The 15,303-nt window shown below is 34.1% G+C and overlaps 1 protein-coding gene across 5 annotated transcripts in view; it reads right to left on the bottom strand.

Annotated features, from left to right (window-relative positions):
* Window positions 1-12,727, bottom strand: part of smtnb (smoothelin b) — a 112,637-nt gene extending 99,910 nt beyond the window's left edge. For 3 of the 5 annotated variants that reach the window (XM_028457196.1, XM_028457197.1, XM_028457199.1), the window contains exon 1: window positions 12,410-12,726. The gene's annotated coding sequence lies outside the window, so the exon portion shown is untranslated. Of the gene's footprint in view, window positions 1-12,409 lie in introns of all 5 variants that reach the window. The other 2 variants (XM_028457191.1, XM_028457194.1) reach the window with 1 other exon arrangement.
* Window positions 12,728-15,303: the final 2,576 nt, after the last annotated feature.

Genomic DNA, 15,303 nt, shown 5'->3' with positions numbered 1-15,303 from the left:
TACTGAATCACCTGGGCTAGGCCACGCCCATTTCCGCCTTAACTTTTCTCCGAGTAAAATCGCGAAAACTGGAAAACCTACTTTTTCAAACTACTCTTTGGGATTTTGTCCAATCAGCGTGAAACTTGGCACGTACAGTCTTCAGTTGAACCTGATCTAAAGTTATACGAATAATTTTGTTGGGGCAAAATATGCGCAAATTATTAACAAGTAAAATTTTTCTAGCTAGCTATAAAAACGCAAACTGGTGCATACCTCGTTCAAAATAAATGCTAACAACACCAAATCTGAGATCCTTGGTTGGCATGTGACTGTGGGGGTACATGGCAAATTTGAATAATGTAGGTCACGAGGAGGCGCTGCAAATATGGAATATTTATATCTCTTAAATGGCAAGACCAATTTTTACCAAATTTGGTGGGTATAATCTTGGGTCCCTCCTGAGGCCATATCAAATGTTTTTGCGATTGGTCAAAGTGGGCGTGGCTTATTACATCATAACACATAAATAAACCAACATTTATTTCAGCTCAATTATTATGTTGAGGGCTGTAGAATTTACAGCGTAGATATAAAAGACCACCCATACCAAAAATTGCGCCACTAGGTGGCGCTATAATTGCAAAAACATTTTGGCCTCTAACTTTCACATTTTAATTCACATCTTCAAAAACTTCATAGCACATGTTCCCTATATAGAGTAGCATCTTCTGCCACGCCCACTCCCACGGCATATTGCTCTTTGTAAGTCACTACATATCAAAAAACCTACTTTTTCAAATTACTCCTTGGGGTTTTGTCTAATCAGCATGAAACTTGGCACGTAGAGTCTTCAGTTGGACCTGATCTAAAGTTGATTAAAGAATCAAAATATGCGTGAATAATTACTGAGTAAAGTTTTCTAGCTAGCTATAAAATGCATAACAGTTGCATATCTCGGTCATAATAAATGCTAACAACACTAAATCTGAGATCCTTGGTTGACATGTGACTGTAAGAGTATGAGCAAAATTTTAAACAATTTACGTCACTAGGGGGCGCTGCAAATATGGGAAATTTATATCTCTTAAATGGCACGACCGATTTTTACCAAATTTGGTGGGTATGACCTTGGGTCACTCCTCGGGCTGTATCTCAATGCTAATTGCGATTGGTCAAAGTGGGTGTGGCTTATTACAACATAACATATAGATAAACAAACCTTTAGCACAGCTAAAGTATTATGTTGAGGGCTGTGAATTTACAGGGTACATATATAAGAGTACACAGATCACCCTTACCAAAATGCGCGCCGCTAGGTGGCGCTATAATGGGTGCAAATGCATTTGGGCCTGTAACTTTCACATTTTAAATCACATCTTCCAAAACTTCATATCCACCTGTTCACAGCAAATGTCACGTTGGCCTGTGTCCTGACGCTCGCCACAAGCCGTCATCCTTCGTGATGTACTTCCATGGGCTCTACAAAACCTGGGGTCCGAGTCGCGCGGGAAGGCTTGGCCCCCTTTCATAACTGCTTGCAGTTGTAGTTTCATTTGTATTTTCTATTATTTGGAGATTGACAAAAGTAAGCATCAATATTTCCCCTGATGGTCTAAACTAAAGGTGGCACATACCATAGAATGTAAATGCTACGCCTGCATCTGTTCAATCTTTTGATCTGCCAAAATTTAAATGAAAATTACTCAAGAGATTAATTAATTAATTAAAGACCATAATTAATCGCTCAATAGCACTAGATATATTTACAGAATTCATTTTGTTATACAAACAGTATCACTTCCCCCCTGCCAAGAAAAACAATACAGATGTCAGATAGAAATGAACAGTGGAGTTTGCTTCCGTTGCTGAGCACAGCATGGAAAACACTGACACTGGAGTCACCACACACATCATCAATGAATATGTGGGATTGCTGTGACCTTAAGCTGGTGGTCTCTACTTGGAGGGGGTAGTTAAAGGATGGAGTGCATAATGACAGCCACCGAAGTTCGAGGAATCCACTAGTTCTCTGAATTCGTATAGAAACGTGCTGTACTTTGCTGCAATCTCTGTGCAGTGAGTCCTAGCAGAACAGTAGGAAGACTATCCCTGTAGCTGAAGTAAACACTCATAAACTAGTGATGCACCAAACTTCCAGCCACCAAAAATTTCAGCTGAAAATGGCCCAAAAGTGCATTTCAGTTTTTGGGCCAAAACCACTTTAAAACCTTGAAATGCAAACATTAACGTTAAGATGTTCTTCTATTTAGCATCAACGTGTAAAATTGTGTCATGTGTTATGATAGAAAGTATTTTTCCACTCAGATGTGGAAGTGGGATCATACCTCTTGTTGAGCTGCTATATTTTACACATTTCCCACATAGTGAATCAGCAACATTGCAGCTACGCAATCATTTGTTAAGCTCATTCCGTGCTTGAGCGTTAAAGAGTTGAATGGCTTCATTTCAGCATAAATTACACAAATAAAGAAATCAAGAGTAGTGATGCACTGAAATTCCACCCATCAAATTATTTTGGCCGAAAATGGCCCAAAAATGCATTTTCGGTTTTTGGCCGAAACACTTTTCTCACCGAAACAAGGCGACCGAAATAGAATGTTGTAAAGAAGCGAGCAAACATCAAGGGCTAACTTTTCCGTGGACTCAGAGAGTGGCTGTATTTCAATAAATCTTAGCACTAAAGTGTTTTCTGAGCAGAGTTTGAGACGTTAGACATCAGTGTGTTTTATGTTTGTGTCACTTAGACACTGTAGTTACGTGTAGCCCTCTGTTAACCTGACGCATGCTGCGCATCAGCAGCATTAATCCTGTTTTAGAGTCTGTCAGCACACTTTTCACAGAGATCCCCTGCACTTAATAACAACTGTACTTGGTCTTGGATAATAAAGCAGAGAAGCTGACCTTCATCAAGAACTTCAAAGCACTTTGTGTTTAAATTAGAAAACATTTAATTTGACTCTTTTTCAGCAGCCTAGTCAGTTATAGGCCTGTACAATATTAATTAATGTTTGAGTGGTGTAAGTTTTATTTCATATAGTGCATTATTGGAATGTCAGTGCTAAATAATTTTTTTTCATATTTTTGATTGATTTATTCTTCTTGAGCATTAATGTTAATTTATACAATCGCAATGTTTTAATTTTAGTGAGGTTAGTACACAATGAGAGCCATAAATGCAATGGTACTAATAATTAATAGCATAATAATTTATTTCATTGTTTCGGTTTTCAGCCTTGGTTTTTTAATTTTTCGGCCAAGAATTTTCATTTCGGTGCATCCCTAAAATAAACTGCTCAATGCTTTGCGTGTGACTATTTCTCACTCAGCGTTTACAAAATTCTCATTACAGCATTTTTTAAAACAAACCTTCACTGCATTGGTAGAATATCCATCAGCGTTACATTCCCACGCTAGCAAAAATGTATTTAATCAAAGTCTAAATCTCATCATCTCAGACAATTTAGTGCCGATACGCTGGCCAGTGGTAATAAAACAAGCTAATTGAGATTCAAAACAGATTAATGTCTAAACTACTTTCATTGGCTTTGATGAATCGGAATGCTTTCAAAACACACAGATTACTCATTATCAAGCCAACATTACATTTGACTTCTTATCATACGGGCATCCACCCTTTTCCTGTTTCATCCCTCAACCAACCGTTATCGTGCTATTGTTATAATGGCCACTGGGCCTCCCCCGACTCTCAGCTTAATAAGTGGAGAGTGTGGAGAGTTCCACTGAGGTTTTAATTCTATTACGGTACTTTGCATGTTCTCACTGCAGGGGTTTCCTCTTGGGTGCTTGAGAAAGCTCCCACAGTCCCAAAAAAAAAAAAAAAAAAAAAAAAAAAACAAGTACGTTAAATTAATCAGAGTGGAACGTCCATGAGGGAGGATACGGTCCAGTAACTAAACAGGAGACAATGCAGTAAAGATGGTTAGACAGTTTAAAGAGTTATTCAGTTTTTGGTTTAATCAGCTAGTAATATTCCATCTGCTCCCACGTCTAAACAGACAGGCACTTGTTGAAACTGCATTTGAAAAAAATGGTAATAATTTGGATCAAAACACAAAAGCTGGACATTTGAACGGGCATGTAAGAGTGCATTAATAGAGAATTTTTTGGATTGGAAATGTATTGCGTTTATGAAATATGTTAACTTCAAATGAAGTGCCAGTGCAGGTCAAGATGGTTTTCTGGCCTTGATACTTTTTCTATTTGTAATCTGTCATATAATTATATATATCAAACAAGTTCAGATGAACTTCTGCAGGGCCCGCAGAACATCTCCGCGCCAAATAACAAGTACAAATTTCCGAGAACTCAGTCCAAATGACTCGGTTTCCCCCCACCTAGTAAAACCAACCAAATTGTGCACGTAAAATCCTAACCTATGTTGAATTAACCTTGAAACAATATCATCACACGACTATGTTCCCATTAATTTGGAAATTACCCGGAAATGTGGGGGGTTGGGCCCCATTTAAAAAAAGAAAAAAAAAAAAAGGTCTCCGAGCATCTCATCATATTCATTCATAGAGTATTTATACCAAACTGCATTCCGATCTAACGAGAACTAACGCAGGACTATCATTTGAAAAATGGGGCCCCATTTATATATCGGTATGTGCCAATGACGTGGTACCACAAAATGAGAAACCGACTTTTGTTTTTTTTTTTTTTTTTTCTTCCGGGGCCCCAAATTTAAAAAAAAAAAAAAAAAAAAAAAAACTAGTCCCTCCTCCCATCTTTTATAGGAGGGGCGGGGCCACAGTGATCTAATCTCAGCCAATAGCAAAATCAATTGCAATAGCTGGCGTTCAAACCCATAGAGGGCAATCACTCTGATATTTACAAATAAAAAAGCTCAATTGAAATACTATTTGACTAAAATGTGATCAATAAACTACATTATTTGCATTCATCAGGGGAAAAAAAATGGTTTTAGGGTGGACTTGCAGTTTAAACATTTCAAATGTCAAAACAATGGCAGATGTTTATTTGCGCAACAAAAATATGGGAAATTAATCCAAAAACACACAAGACGGCAGCAAATAATTTACTGAAAAATATGCACAAAAAGACAACATAAATACACGACAATAACATCACCCAAAACAAAAATATACAAACAGGAAGAAAAAAAACAAAAGCAAAATTACACAAAATGACTCCAAAATAAAAAATAAAAAAAAACATACATAGTCACAAAAAGCACAACAAAAATATTAAAAATTACTCAAAAAAACAGACATCAAACAAATAACTGAAAAATATTCTGAATGACAGATATATGCAAAATGACAAAAAAAAAAAAAAAAAACACCTGAAATACACAAAATACTTCACGAATACCTAAAAAACACACAAAAAGCACTCAAACCGTATGACTCCTCGCTCAGAGGGGAGGAGGTGTAACAGATCTTTATCTGAGCAAATGATCTTTGAAATGAGGCCTACATATCTTTATCTGATTAGAAAAGGATCGGCTCTTCACAGCTTTAAGCTCAGCTATCTAATATTTTCGTTTGAGCTAAAACATTGTTTAAAAAAACAAAATTTTTTGTTGCATATGATATTTGGTGCCAGGTTCTTTTCTTCACATAGTTTAATCGCCATCTCCAACAGGTAAACAAAAAGTTTCTGCTGACAGAGGTCATACATGAAGGTCAGCCACAGTGTTGATGAAAATGAGCTTTTGATTGTTTAATCACTGGAGTAGTACAAGTGTCCTGCAAAGAAGAAAAGGCCCGATGAGACAAAACTGACCTTAGATCAGATGAGTTAAGAGCAGGGGTTCTCACCTGGAGGTCACGATACACTGGGATGGGGGTCGCCAGATGCTTTCAAGAAACTATCATATTTTGAAGCCATTTTTGCTTATTTCTACCCTTTTTTCTGCCACTACACCAAACTTTCTATATTTTTAACCTATTTATCACTTGTTCTTGCCATATTTCTGCTCCTTTTAATGCATTTTTGCTACATTACTCACATTTCTGCCACTTCTCTATCAAGTTTCAATGCCTTTTCTGCACACTTTGTCCCACTTTCAAGACATTTTCAGCACTTATAAACCCTTTTCACCACTTTTCATACCTAATGTCACATATGTTGACTCACTATTGTGACTTTTAACCACTTTTCACCATATTTCATACTTATTTTGGTTTTAACCACATTCACCCGTTGTCTTGCCCATTATTTGCCAGTTTGAACTAATTGTTCCACTTTCTTTTTTTTGGGCCACTCTAATTTGCAACATTTAACCAATTTAAAATCAAATTTATCACTACCTTTTCCACCATTTTGAGTCACTTTTAAAAACCATTTTATTTCTGATTAAAACAAGGATTACATCTGTGAGATGATTATATCCTCTGGTGCAAATATTAATTAAGTTGCCTGGATAACAGTGTATATAATTCAGATAAATACATCTTGTTATCACACATTCATAGACCAATTTTTGCTACATTACTCCCATTTCTGCCACTTCTCCATCAAATTTCAATATCTTTTCTGCAGTTTTCTCCACTTTCAAGACATTTTCAGCACTTATTAAACCCTGTCCACCACTTCTTCACCAAATGAATATGTTGACCCATTATTGTCACTTTTAACCTCTGTTCACCCAATTTTATGCTCATTTTTTGCCAATTTTAAACACATTCACAATATGCCATGCCCATTAATTGTCATTTTAAAACTCGACTGTTCCGACTATTTGTTTTAATATTGACACTTTGAACCCTTTTTACCACCTATTGTCACCCATTATTGTCACTTTTAACCTCTTCACCATATTACATGCTTATTTTAGCCAATTTTAACCACGTGCACCATTTGTCATGGCCCATTATTTGCCAGTTTAAAATAGATGCTCATACGAATGTTCCAATATTGACACTTTTTCTGTCACTGTATTTCATGCTTATTTGGCCAAATTACAGTGAATTTGTCATGCTTATTATTTGCCAGTTTATCTAATTGTTCCACTTTTCTTTTTTTTTTGCCCAATCTAATTGGCATCTTAAACAATTTCTGTGGTTTTTAAAATCCATTTCACCACCTTTCCACCATTTTTTGGTCACTTTTAACCCATTTTATTTCAGATTAAAACAAGGATTTACATCTGAACGATGACTATATGCTATAGCTGAAATAACACTAAACTGTGTATAACAGTGGATATTATTCAGATGAATAAATAAATGTGGTGATTACAGATTCATAGAACAATGGAATGTCGGTTCGCTGACTTTATGAATGGGCCCCAAAAAATTCCCCCCCACCCCCGTCTTATATATGGCCCTGTCTCCACATGACTGTTCTTCAATGTTCTACAACATCTTCAGACTTTGGTTTATCATGAGACAATGATTGGCTTAGTGTTCTCCTCAGGTCTCAGCATGTCTGTTCTCTGGCTGTGATTCCCCTTGTTGCGTCTGACAGACGACTCTACTGAGGAATGAAAGACTTTTCTATGCAACTACTTGTTAAAATATGAAACTAAAACAAACGCTGAGCCACAAAAGAAGTAATAAAAGAGGAAGATTAAGTTAAAGTTTCGATCAGTAACTGATGGAAGACCCTTAGCTGAAAGAACCATCATTTTCTTATCCTTACCTTTTATCCTACCTAAACATTAACAAAGAGAGGTAAGACTTTTTTCAACTCTTGTGAGACGAGTGCATACCAGACCAGTGATTAATGCAGTTTGGAATAGATCCACATAACATTATTTAAACCCAAAATAACAGCTTTGAACTCATCAGACCACACCGCCCTGTGAGAGTGGTCAACAAACGCTTTTATTCCAGAGACAGTCCCACTTAAGTGCATATGCTGGGGTAAACAATGAAAAATGGATTGAAGTTAAAAGAGCAAAAAAAAGTGGAAGAAAGATTTCCATGGAGCTGTCCAACATAAATTAACGCGTCAGATGATTCTGACCTCGAGGAGAAGCAAAGTGGGACTCATTACAAAGATGGGAAATTCCTCAATAATTCACTGTAACGTGTGTGTTTACGCAATAAAGCAGCGTTTCTCAAACTTCTTCTTTGGCTTATTTTTTTGTCCCACTAAAACATTTTGCTTAAATACTATTTAAAACAACTATAGAGCAAAATGATGGAATAAACACGTGAGAACACACATTAAATTCTGCTCACAATCGCTCACACATACTGATCATATTGACCTTGTGCAATAATACATACTGCTTGCTATTGTAGATTCTGTACATTCAAGCTGCTATCTGGTATTTATCTGGGTATTTGTCGGTACATATTATTGTGTCATATTTAAATTTTTTTATTGTTTTTGCTGTTTATATTATTTTTTTTTCTCTTGGGAGTTGCACTCAAATTTCATTGTACCCTGTACAAGGACAATAAAAGGATATTCTATTCTATTCTAAAAAGAATCTCATTTTGTGAATAAGTGGGGAAAAATAACAGTGTTAAGTGCAGTGGTTTACAATAGAGCTGAGCAATAACTCAACTCTCGATATTTTTTCTCAAAATGGCGATATACGATATTAATCTCAATAATTTTAATTCAAATGAAGTACAGAAAGACAATTCAGGTTAAATTTTGCACATTTATTAACAAACAGCTGCACAATATGTCTCACTTTTGGCTTTTTCTTGGACAGCACGTGTGAGTGAGTTCTTTAGTGTGAATGTTTAGGGGTTAGGCTTAGAACGCACTCAGAAATCCATCAAACTGAGCTTTTCATGCAGTTCTGAGAATTAAAGAAAGCAGCGACTCCTACAACAAGTATTTTAAAATGAAATAAGTGATTAAAAAAACCAAAACATTTCTATATCGCCAAAATAGAAAACTCGATAAATCTTAATTCACAATATATTGCCCAGCCCTAGTTCCCAACCTTTTTTTGAATGGTGACCCCATTTTGATATCAAAACGTTCTGGTGACCCCAAAGACATATTTTTTTTGTAATATTCATCATGTTTGAGCTCAGATGAACTTTTTTTTTTTTTTTTACTGCATTGTAGTTGAACTCCACTTATATTTAACAAAGTGAAAGTATAGAAATGCAGTTGTTTAAGATTGTTTGTTGTTTTGATTTAAAAAAATAAAAGAAATCATTTTTCAGGAATTTCAGGCGACCGAACTTAAACTATAGGCGACCGTACATGGGGTCACGACCCCAGGGTTGAAAAACCCTGATTTAGTGGCTGCTGAATAGATTTATTTCTGTAGTTTTTAATTATTTTCAGTCATCTCACGCCTGAGGTGAGACCAACACTGACACTTTATTTGTTAATTTTCCACTCTCTCTCTCACTTGTACCCCCTGTAGTGGGTACACGTACCCCCATTTGAGAAACACTGCCCTAAATAACAGGTTTTTTAATGTCCATATGTTTCTGTATGAATGTTGTGTTAGTAGTGTGGTGGTGACTCAGAGTGACTGGTGTACAGTTGTAAATGTGTGTGTTTTACAAGCGTCAGGATGAATGTCAGACATGCATGTTTTATTTTGTTAGACATGCATGTGATCAACACTTCCTCTCAGGACGTGAGTCATGTGACCGTGAAGTGTTCCACGCTCGAGACATCCTAGTGTTATGATGCATGAATTGTTTTGATGAGCAGCACAAACTACTGACGTGATGTCTCACACATTCCCAACAGCCTGAGTGTTTATCATGTCAACAACAGATGCATACTCCACAGCTAACATATGCAACTGGCGGCCAGGGGGCCCACATGCGGCCCTTGTACGGCCCCAAAAGTAAAAGCACAAAATGACTCCAAAAAACACTAAAAGCACAAGAAAAATATGAAAAATTACTCCAAAATCCCAAAAGATGGGCAGGGAATAAATTACCAATACACAAAAATACAACACACAAAACAACAAAAATATACAAAAAAACAAAAAAAAAAATACACAAAGGAAAAATACACAAAAAAGCAAAAATACACAAAATGAGTCCAAAAACACAAAAAGCACAACAAAAATCCAAAAACTTATTCCAAAAATACACAAGATTGCAACAAATAAATATAAATAAATAATCAATATGTACAAAACAACAACAAAAATAAACAACAATGACTCAACACAAAAAAACAAAAACATAAATCACAGAAAAATGTAAAAAAACACAAACAGGAATACACAAAATTATATAAAAAGTACACAATATAAATATGAAAAATGACTCCAAAAACCCACAAGACAGCAACAACAAAAAATGACTGAAAAATATACACAAAATAACAAAAATAGTCGAAGAAAGCAAAAGAATAACCACAAAAATAACAACAAAAAAAAATCTAAAAAAATAACGGGAAAGAACAAAAAGGTTGTGTATTTTTGTTGTTCTTGTTTTTCTGTATTAATGCTCACATTGGTCATTATTCTAAACGTATCAACATGAATATTGATAATGTGGCCCTTAGACCAGATACTACCACATTTTTGTGGCCCCCGCTGTGATAAAAGTTGCCCAACTCTGTTCCAAAGTCTCAGAGCATGAAGGAAAAATGCTTACTATGACTTTAAGACTAAATATTTACAAGCCTGCAGATTGAGTTTTTTTTTTTTTTTTTTTTTTTAAATACACTCCTCAGGAGGTGAAGGGTAATGATAATAACTACATCTCAGCAGTATAATCATATAATGTAGTCTTGTTAATCACAACAGATGGAATAGAGAACTGTGGTGATTGTTAACTGTAATATTCTGACCTACTTTGTAAATTTTAACAGAAAACATTAAGTCAGTAAAAGAATGTGGACTTTTAAAGGCACAAGTTGAAGTATTACACTCAGAATGCAGACGGATTGTTATTTACAGAGTTCCTCATGAGGACTGAGTCATAGAGGATTTATGGTAGAGACGGAGCAAACTGAGAGCTATGAGTGCAGGGACTACCTGTAGGGATTAGTCACAACACTAGAGAGACTTCCACTATTATAAATCATTCATATACAGTATATATATCATCTCGTATATGCATTTATCATTATGACAGAGATAATACAGCGTGTCATTATGAGAAATAAAGTGAGACTCTGGTGTTGTATTTAACCAAACAAAGTAAAGATCAGTCTTTCTCAAAGTCAGGTCCAGGGACCCATGGAGGTCCAAAAGCCTGATAGTCGTGTCCCGATACAACTTTTTCCACTGCCAATACCAATACTGATATTGATCCGATAAACATGTGAATCATGTTTTTAGGGCTGGGCGATACGCTTGAAAATGCATCACGATATATAAGTGTTTCAAATCAGTCAATATCAATAATTTTTGCATATATTTATTTTATTTTTATTTTTTCACCTATTCAAATTTAAGGATCAGAAGCAAAAAAGGCCAAATTTTAAATATTTGTTTTATATGTACTCTTTAAGATTTAAAAAGAGGTCAACAAAACTATGGGAAAAAATAAAAACCCCAAATGAAAAAAAAATAAAAACTGTTCAAGGTACATAATAGAAACATTAAATAAATGCTTAATCAAATGAAATGTGCAACAAATTTTGTAAATAATAAATCAGTGCACAACTGAGGTTTAACCAACATCTCCGACATACAGCAGCGATAGAAATTATGAAAATGGCATTTATTTGACACTAAGGGGGGCGTCGATTATAAAGTTGCACATGCTAAAAAAAAAAAAAAAAACAACTTTTTGCAACATTTAGCAACAAACCACCTTTAAAAACAAAATAAAAAATTATGTAAAATGTTTTATGTTAATTTTAATCAGATCTACAGCAATATTTTTGAAATTTGTGATATTTACATTTCTCGTATAAATGTCAATGTTTAATCTAAATGTTACATTTAAATATACAAGTTGAATCTAAATATGAATGCAAAAAATTGAACATAAATGTTAAATGTCACAGTCGGAACTCAATATTTAGCCAATACGCAAATTCAACAGAAGTACCAAAATAAAAGCTCATTGACAGAACGATAGACGGAATAGACTTGGATTCAACATTTAGATTTAACATTTAGATTTAGATTTTACGTATAATATTTCGAATTAGATGTAAAATTTAATATTCAAATTGAGATTTAACTTTTAGATATATATTTAACATGGACATTATATTTTTACGAGAAAAAACAAAATATCACAAATATTCAATGTCCTTTATTTAACTTAACCAGGTTTTAAAAAATGAGATTCAAAAACCTCATTTACAAGAGTAACTTGGCCAAATTATTGCAAATATTGCTGTAATCTGTTCAAAAATAAATAAAATAAAAATAATAAATAACATACATTTAATAAACGTGGTTTGTTGCTAAATGTTGCTGTTTATTTCAGAATACACAGCTTTACAATTTGCACCCCAAACTGAACAGTAGATGTTTGTATTTCCAGCTGAGATCATCCACACTCACCAGAGCTCGGAGGGAAGTCTCATCCAGGGCAGAATAAGTCTCCACAGACATGGTCCTCTGGCTGAAGGTCTGTGGAAGTCTGTAGAGTCAGTCTTTATCTAATGAGCACCTGATGAGGTCTAGAGCCGCTGGTGTTGATGTTCCTCCTCTTCGTCAGTCTGCGCCGTGTACTAGAAACTCTCAGTTCCGCTGTGTGTCTCCAATGAGAGCATGTTTCACTCGGTGACCAATAACAAGAGTGGAAGTAGAAGGAAAAGCTCTGAGAAGCTCTGAGAAGCTCTTCAGCTAAAGCCGGGACGGACGGTAGCAGCTTTTTGAACAGAGGATTCCCACTCAAACCTGTAGCTCCGCCCACACGGCTAATCATTTGAAACACGCCGCTGTGTGGGAGCACGTGAAGCAGCGGCTATGCGAGAGCATTAGTGACGTCACCACAGTCTCAATCACTCTTCCATTGCACAGATCAATGTTGGTCTTTTGACTGAAATACAACTTCATTTTAGTCCAAATTTAGTCATCAAGACTATTTCAGTTATAGTCTAGTTTTAGTCAACTAAATTACATTAAGATTTTACTCAACTTAATTTTAGTCCAAATTTAGTCATTAGATGACTATTTCAGTTATAGTCTAGTTTTAGTCAACTAAATGACATCAAGATTTTAGTCCAAATTTAGTCATTAGATGACTATTTCAGTTATAGTCTAGTTTTAGTCAATTAAATGACATCAAGATTTTAGTCCAAATTTAGTCATCAAGACTATTTCAGTTATAGTCTAGTTTTAGTCAACAAAATTACATTAAGATTTTACTCAACTTAATTTTAGTCCAAATTTAGTCATTAAATGACTATTTCAGTTATAGTCTAGTTTTAGTCAACTAAATGACATCAAGATTTTAGTCCAAATTTAGTCATTAAGTCTATTTCAGTTATAGTCTAGTTTTAGTCAACTAAATTACATTAAGATTTTACTCAACTTAATTTTAGTCCAAATTTAGTCATTAAATGACTATTTCAGTTATAGTCTAGTTTTAGTCAACTAAATGACATCAAGATTTTAGTCCAAATTTAGTCATCAAGACTATTTCAGTTATAGTCTAGTTTTAGTCGACTAAATTACATTAAGATTTGACTCAACTTGATTTTAGTCCAAATTTAGTCATCAAGACTATTTCAGTTATAGTCTAGTTTTAGTCAACTAAATTACATTAAGATTTTAGTCCAAATTTAGTCATTAGATGACTATTTCAGTTATAGTCTAGTTTTAGTCAATTAAATGACATCAAGATTTTAGTCCAAATTTAGTCATCAAGACTATTTCAGTTATAGTCTAGTTTTAGTCAACAAAATTACATTAAGATTTGACTCAACTTGATTTTAGTCCAAATTTAGTCATCAAGACTATTTCAGTTATAGTCTAGTTTTAGTCAACTAAATTACATTAAGATTTTACTCAACTTAATTTTAGTCCAAATTTAGTCATTAGATGACTATTTCAGTTATAGTCTAGTTTTAGTCAACTAAATGACATCAAGATTTTAGTCCAAATTTAGTCATTAGATGACTATTTCAGTTATAGTCTAGTTTTAGTCAATTAAATGACATCAAGATTTTAGTCCAAATTTAGTCATCAAGACTATTTCAGTTATAGTCTAGTTTTAGTCAACAAAATTACATTAAGATTTTACTCAACTTAATTTTAGTCCAAATTTAGTCATTAAATGACTATTTCAGTTATAGTCTAGTTTTAGTCAACTAAATGACATCAAGATTTTAGTCCAAATTTAGTCATTAAGTCTATTTCAGTTATAGTCTAGTTTTAGTCAACTAAATTACATTAAGATTTTACTCAACTTAATTTTAGTCCAAATTTAGTCATTAAATGACTATTTCAGTTATAGTCTAGTTTTAGTCAACTAAATGACATCAAGATTTTAGTCCAAATTTAGTCATTAAGTCTATTTCAGTTATAGTCTAGTTTTAGTCAACTAAATTACATTAAGATTTTACTCAACTTAATTTTAGTCCAAATTTAGTCATTAAATGACTATTTCAGTTATAGTCTAGTTTTAGTCAACTAAATGACATCAAGATTTTAGTCCAAATTTAGTCATCAAGACTATTTCAGTTATAGTCTAGTTTTAGTCGACTAAATTACATTAAGATTTGACTCAACTTGATTTTAGTCCAAATTTAGTCATCAAGACTATTTCAGTTATAGTCTAGTTTTAGTCAACTAAATTACATTAAGATTTTAGTCAACATTTAGTTTTAGTTAAACTAAATCAGGGGTTCTCAACTGGTCTCACCCTGGGAGCCACATTTTGTCATTAAATCATGACCGAATTCAACTAAACTAATTTAGTTTTTCAAAATTAGCCATTGAAAACACACACAGATATATATATATATAAAATCTTATAATATATATATATATATACATATAATAATCTTTTTAGAAACATAAATCTATACATTTTCCTGTGCAACATGCATTTCACAGCATGCCTGTCAAAATAAAAGTTTCTTACAAAAGAACAAGTCCAACATGAGTGACAAGTATTTATCTATTTTTGACCTACTGTCCGCAACCCACCCAGACCTATTTTTTGGATCCCACCCCACCAGTTGAGAATCACTGAACTAAATGACATTAAGATTTTAGTCGACTTCATTTTAGTCAAAATTTAGTCATCAGGACTATTTCAGTTATAGTCTAGTTTTAGTCAACTAAATAATATTAAAATTATTAGTTGCACTAAATCTAATAGTGGACTAAAATATAAAGTATAGGATTAAATGCATTTCTTTTTTTATAGATTCAATAACGATTGATCAACCTGAAATGAGAAGGTATTACGTGTTGTAAACACACACGGACAGATTTGATGTGAT

This window comes from Gouania willdenowi, chromosome 9 (genome assembly GCF_900634775.1).
Source record: "Gouania willdenowi chromosome 9, fGouWil2.1, whole genome shotgun sequence".
In the NCBI taxonomy this organism is placed as follows: Eukaryota; Metazoa; Chordata; class Actinopteri; order Blenniiformes; family Gobiesocidae; genus Gouania; species Gouania willdenowi.
The sequence above is the reverse complement of the archived record's forward strand: the minus strand, read 5'-3'. Positions and strand labels throughout refer to the sequence as shown.